The following is a 6000-nucleotide window of genomic DNA, read 5'->3' as shown; positions in this document are numbered from 1 at the left end:
GCTGGCGCGACCTTCCTACGAGGACTTATGAACTTCTTTTCGTCAATTTTGACAATTTTTCATATCTCGGAACCGTAAGTCGTAGAGACAAGCGGCACTTCTGGCTGTCCAGGACCCCAAATGGGGAGGCGGAGCTTGGTTTCATCCCTCTATCTCCTTTCGTTTTTTGTCTATTCAATTTTTCGTCAAGACGTGGTGTTTACCCCCTATCCCTAACCCTAACCCTAACCCTAACCCTAACCCCCTAACCCTAACCTAACCCTAAACCCTAACCCTAACCCTAACCCCCATCACCATCTGGTACGCTGCTGCCACTGGCAAGGAAAAGGGAAGACTGCAGTATCATTCCATCAGTAGAGAAGGTGATTGGCCAAAATCTGCCGCTGCTCCAGGAACTACACGCAAATATGACTCTGAAGTGTGCTGGAAAAATAGTGGCTGAACCCCCCCCCCCAACTTTAGCTGATGCGGGGGCTGGTTGTGCCTGTGTCACCAGCATGAACAACAGAGAGATCTTTCTGTCACAGTGTCTCATTTTACAAAACTCAAACACAATACAGATGGTTTTCACAAGGACAACAATTAACTGTTTGCATATTTCCGGTACTTCGTCATAAAGGAGACACCTGCTCCCACACCAGGAGCCTCTATCGTCCACATCTGAGGACTGTGGGGCTGTTGAAGAAGAAAACCATCCCCTGTAAGTATCACCTTCTGGAGATGAAACAGCACTGTTTTACAAATCAGATCCATAATGGGATGTTGAATCAGTCAAATCTGTCCATTATCTTGTAAAAGAAAGTCTCATTTTTAAAGGCTGTAGAAAGTGAACCTCCTTTCCTGCTATGCGACCACTACATGTCGCTGTTCACCAAGGATAACCCACCATCATGTTGAAGCTAACTCACTTCAGGGGGCTTCTCTCTGTAGGTCTCCCCAAATGCAAACACCAAACACTTTTGGTGGAATCACTAGAATCCTGGGATCACAATATTTTGTGAAACAAAATGAGACAATTGACAACGAGTCATGTGTTGTTTATTTTACAAGTACTCTTAATAGAGTTTGGAGCAAACTTGATGCCCACTTGATGAGTTGACTCATCCCGATGATGAGTTAGGGTTAGAGTGGGTTAGGGTGTGGGTTAGCATGTTCTAAAACAAAGCCACAAAAACACCAAGAAAGGAGAAAAAAATGTTAAAAAAGGGTTAGGGTTTTAATTTTCAATGAAACAAGATGAGCCACTTTGACATGTGTTGTGTATTTGAAGCATTTACTCTTAACATAGTTTTGGCGATGAACTGTAATATTATCATGCAGGAGAGTGGAGAGAGAAACACTGCCAGTTCCATTAAATCCAGTTCAGATTATTGACCTTTTCAAAGATAAATATGCATTTGTATTAAAGAGCAAGTTATCAAGCTAAACACATGAACAAAGTTGGCTCTCCCAGAGGCATGAACGTGTCTAATGATTAATACTGTATTAATGGACAAAGGAAGCATTCAAATTTTACTTTTGCATCCAGTTGAGGGCAAATCTTTGTATATTTTAGCTAAAAGTTTGATAACTACCGTCAAAACAAAGATGACTTTGTGCCTCTGAGACATTCTCCGGACTTTTCTTTCTGACTCATAATATAGCAGATTTTATTAATGAAGATAACATGTTACCTAGGAATGAATCCCATATTCTATCATCTTTAACTCAAAGTAAACTGTTTACTTAATGGCAGCAAGTCCCTATCATCTACCATGGTCGACACTAAGTCTGCTTTTATTGGTTCAGTAGAAATATCTACTGAGTAAAAGTACTAATACCACACTGTAAATATACTCTGTTACAGTAAAAGTCCTGCATTGAAAATGTCACTTAACTATTTGTGTGATTATCATCAGAAATATGTAGCTAAAGTATAAAATTCCTCCCGTTTTCAAAAGTGTAAAGAATACAACCAATTGTGTGTGTGTTTAATGACCTAATCATCTCAGCTGGAATTGTAGGCCGTTACTGTTGCCTAGTTTAATTTATCATAAAACATCAGATTTTATAAACCACATGTGTTTGTGTGCAGGAATCTTAATGTGTAAGGTAAATAGTAACTAAAGCTGTAAGATGAATGTAGTGGAGTAACTAAAGTAACTAGTAACTAAAGTGATTAGTAACTAAAGCTGTCAGATGAATGTAGTAGAGTAAAACGTACAATATTTCTCTCCAAAATGTAGTGGAGGCAAAGTAGGAAGTAGTATGAAAAGAAAAGACTCAGGTAAAGTACCATTACCTCAACATTTGGACTAAAGTTCAGTACTGGTGTGAATTGACTTGGTTAAGCTATGAAACTATGAGTAAAACTTTTATGGGATAGTCTCTGCTAAACTACAATTTGAGTCTATGCAACTTGAGGGAACAGAAATCCCAGAAAACATCTTGAGCGTGCGCAAACACTGCAGTATGATCTGGATGTGACATTAAGAATCTGCAGTATGATCTTACATAACATTAACAAACTGCAGTGTGTTCTGGACGTGACATTAATAATCTGCAGTATGATCTGGACGTGACATTAATAATCTGCAGTGTGATCTGATATGACATTAACAAACTGCAGTATAATCTGGACGTGACATTAATAATCTGCAGTATGATCTGGACATGACATCAATAAACTGCATGTAAGATTATTGGAAAGGCATGTTAAATGTCTCTGTAAATGTCTGTGTCTGTCAGGATAAATAGACTAATCATGGACAAATGTCTCAACATTACCAACAGTTTATGTGTTTTCGGTCTAGTTTGTCATCATGTTTTGTTTTGTTTTTTTAAATATGGACTATGGTTACCTGGTCCTCAGATCTCTGCAGGGTAAATCCAGACAGCTAGCTAGACTATTTGTCCAATCTGTGTTTTCTGTTGAACGACTATTTTACAGCGGTTCAGTTTGGAGTTTAGCGTTCTCATGACGATTGTGATTGGTTTAAAGAAATGTCAATGAACCAGAGTATGTTTTCTCCCATGCCAGAATGCTGTGTGGTATAGCCAGACCCTCTTCCTCTCCGCAGCATATGGTCTGGCAAAGCAAGGCCAATGAATGTTTAATCATACAGTGACAAAGGAGCAAAGTCAAATTAACTAGTTTACATTTTTTGGACCAAAGATGAGCTTGAGGCAAAACTGCATCTATACAAAAAATATTGTAATATTGTGTTGTTTCTTGGGATTTACAGTATAAAGTTATTGATCAGTATTAAAGTCAGCCCAACACAGATTTATTCTGAAAACGTGACTGACTCATTCCAAAATCCACTTTTATTTTGAAAGCACAAGTCCTCTTACCCTCATGCTGTCTGTGTGAGTGTGACAGAGCGCAGTTAGTAGTAGCAGAGCACTGTATTGTACAGTATGTAGACAACAGCGTGTCTTTGCTGCCGACTTGGCTATAACCAGTGACTGATACGACACACTTTGTGATGAGAGATACAGGTTTTAAGAAGATTATGGATTAATCTGACATGAAGAAAACCCTCAAAAGGTAAATTATTTTATTTTGTTATGTAAGAATAAGTAAGAATATAATTACAAGTTTGCAAGCAGTTTTATATGTGTCTATATTCCTGTTGCTGTCCATGGTTGGAGCTACGGCTCCAACCATGACATGCTGACAACCATATATTCATTTACAGTGTAACAAACGTAATACAGAAAGAAAGGAAAAAAAGAAAGGAATTACCTTTTTTTGAAATTTTCATGATTCGTTGTTTTTTTCAGATCATTTCAGATCCAGGAACATTGAAATGTGACAGTAGTATATAATACAACATAACAGAACAAATATATGGATTGTTTATCATATATGCAGTCAGTGGGAACTTATAAATCAAAAATACCGTTTCCATTCTCATTGCACTCTTTTCATATTTAACAGTCAAGTCATTTGTTTGATATCTTTCATGTAAACTATCCATCATCTTTCCATTGTAAATATTTCTTGGAACTCTCAAAAGGTAAGCTTTTCAATCAAATACATTTCCCAAGCAGCTTCGAGGTGTTTTAGTCTCTTAAATTTAGGGGTCTTTCTGTTACATCTAATGCCACACCATTGTTTACTAATGACCACTGTGCAGTTGATAGACGTTTTTGGGTAGATCCTGGCAGACCCAACACACAGTTCAATGTCAGCATGGCTATACTGTGCCGGCATGAACAACTTGGGCTTTAACACAGTTAAACAGAAGGTTGAATCGGACTAAGAAAAAAAATAATAAAAAGGGACTTTAGAACATGTAGCTACATGTAGCAGTGTATGTAAAATGTAAAGTCTGATGAATCCATAGAATTATAAAGAGAACTGGACACAATGTGCATTCCTATTAAAGTTGCTCAGTAGCGCATGAAGCGAAAACAGTTTGACTTCTGCGCATATAATTACCTGGGTCTTCAGCACTGTGTCCCATGACCATTGATGTGCAGCAGAAGATTTCCCAGCTGCCCAGAATTATATCCCAATAACTTTTTGTAATCGTCATTTTAATGCATGAACCACTTTTTGTCATAAAGACAGCTATTCAAAAACGGTTGAGAAATTTGTCAGGGAGGAGAGTTTCGACACATTAACAGAAACGCAATGTTCCGGACCACATGTTAACCCATGTTCTGACTCGGGTTCCCGGGGTCTGACATGGTCTATCTCCACTACAGCCAATAAACTGCCATTAGTGTTGTTAGTACCCAGCACTGGAGTTAAGTGCTGACCGGGTTTGGATTGCTGTAATGATAGTGGCTGGCGGCTAGCTGGCTGAGGGCTAACATTAACTACAGGTCCCAGGGCTGATTAGATTAGTCGTCTAGCTATACAGCTAACATTACTGGTGAATGTATTCATGGGTTAGCCCATTGCTATTAACCATGGTCAAAACAATCATACTAAAAAAAACTTTATGAGTGTGGTGAACAATGGGACAAAATGTACCCCCCCCACCCCCCCAAATTGATCAATGCTCATTAGGATCAAAGGTCCAAAATGGTATATTGACAGCTAGTGTTTAAAATAGGTAATCCAGTCCAAATTTAAAAATACTGGACAAAGTCATCTCCCACACCCTCTCCTCCCCAGACTCATAGTTTAGGGAGGTAAAATTAGGGCAACAGTTGCTAGAAAAACACAATTACCTCGCCATCCTCTCTACCCCACTGACAGACACATTTCATCTGCTTAAAATTACTGTAACTACTAGGGATGAGCGAGTACAGCATTATCTGTATCTGTATCTCTATCTGTTTACCACATGAATTATCTGTATCCGGATCCGTACTCGGACTGGGCGGGGCCTAAACCGGAAGTGGTCAGATTTAACCCGGAAGTGGGTTGGGTTCTCTTGAAATGTGCGGGGCTTTAACTGGTATGTTATTTAAGCATGCAATTGATATGAGTTGATCAAAAATTGTTATATTTATTGCTGATTTGAAAACTATTTACATGACAGCATCAAGCTTCAGATCAATGGTGTTGTCATGGTAACAAACAAACTATATATAGAACGTTTTGCAACAATGAATACAACACATGCGATGCAATTATGAAGTAAAATGTAATGAACAAGAGTTTTCCCACTCAGTATAACTTTCTTTTTTTAACTTTTTATTTCTTTATGATCAGTGTGATTTTTTTGGGGGGATTCTTTTTTATTTTTATTATTTCCACACTGTGTGTGTGTGTGTGTGTGTGTGTGTGTGTGTGTGTGTGTAAGAGAGAGACACAGAGAGAGAGGGGGCGGGGGGCAGCTGACAGTAAAAAAAAAAAAAATCTCCGATGGCAGAGACGCAACGGGAGTTGCATTTGAACCAAGCAGGATGTCTGAAACCCACGTTCACCAGAAATCTACTGGTTACTATGTAAGGACTACAAACCGAAGTTAAAAACAAACCTGAAGCTGAAGAAACCCTAAACGTTAGCGGAACAGATCCGCAGACCCGACTGACTGCCTGCCTGCGGGAGCGGGAGCG

This window comes from Etheostoma spectabile, unplaced genomic scaffold, assembly GCF_008692095.1.
Source record: "Etheostoma spectabile isolate EspeVRDwgs_2016 unplaced genomic scaffold, UIUC_Espe_1.0 scaffold00009462, whole genome shotgun sequence".
In the NCBI taxonomy this organism is placed as follows: Eukaryota; Metazoa; Chordata; class Actinopteri; order Perciformes; family Percidae; genus Etheostoma; species Etheostoma spectabile.
The sequence above is the reverse complement of the archived record's forward strand: the minus strand, read 5'-3'. Positions refer to the sequence as shown.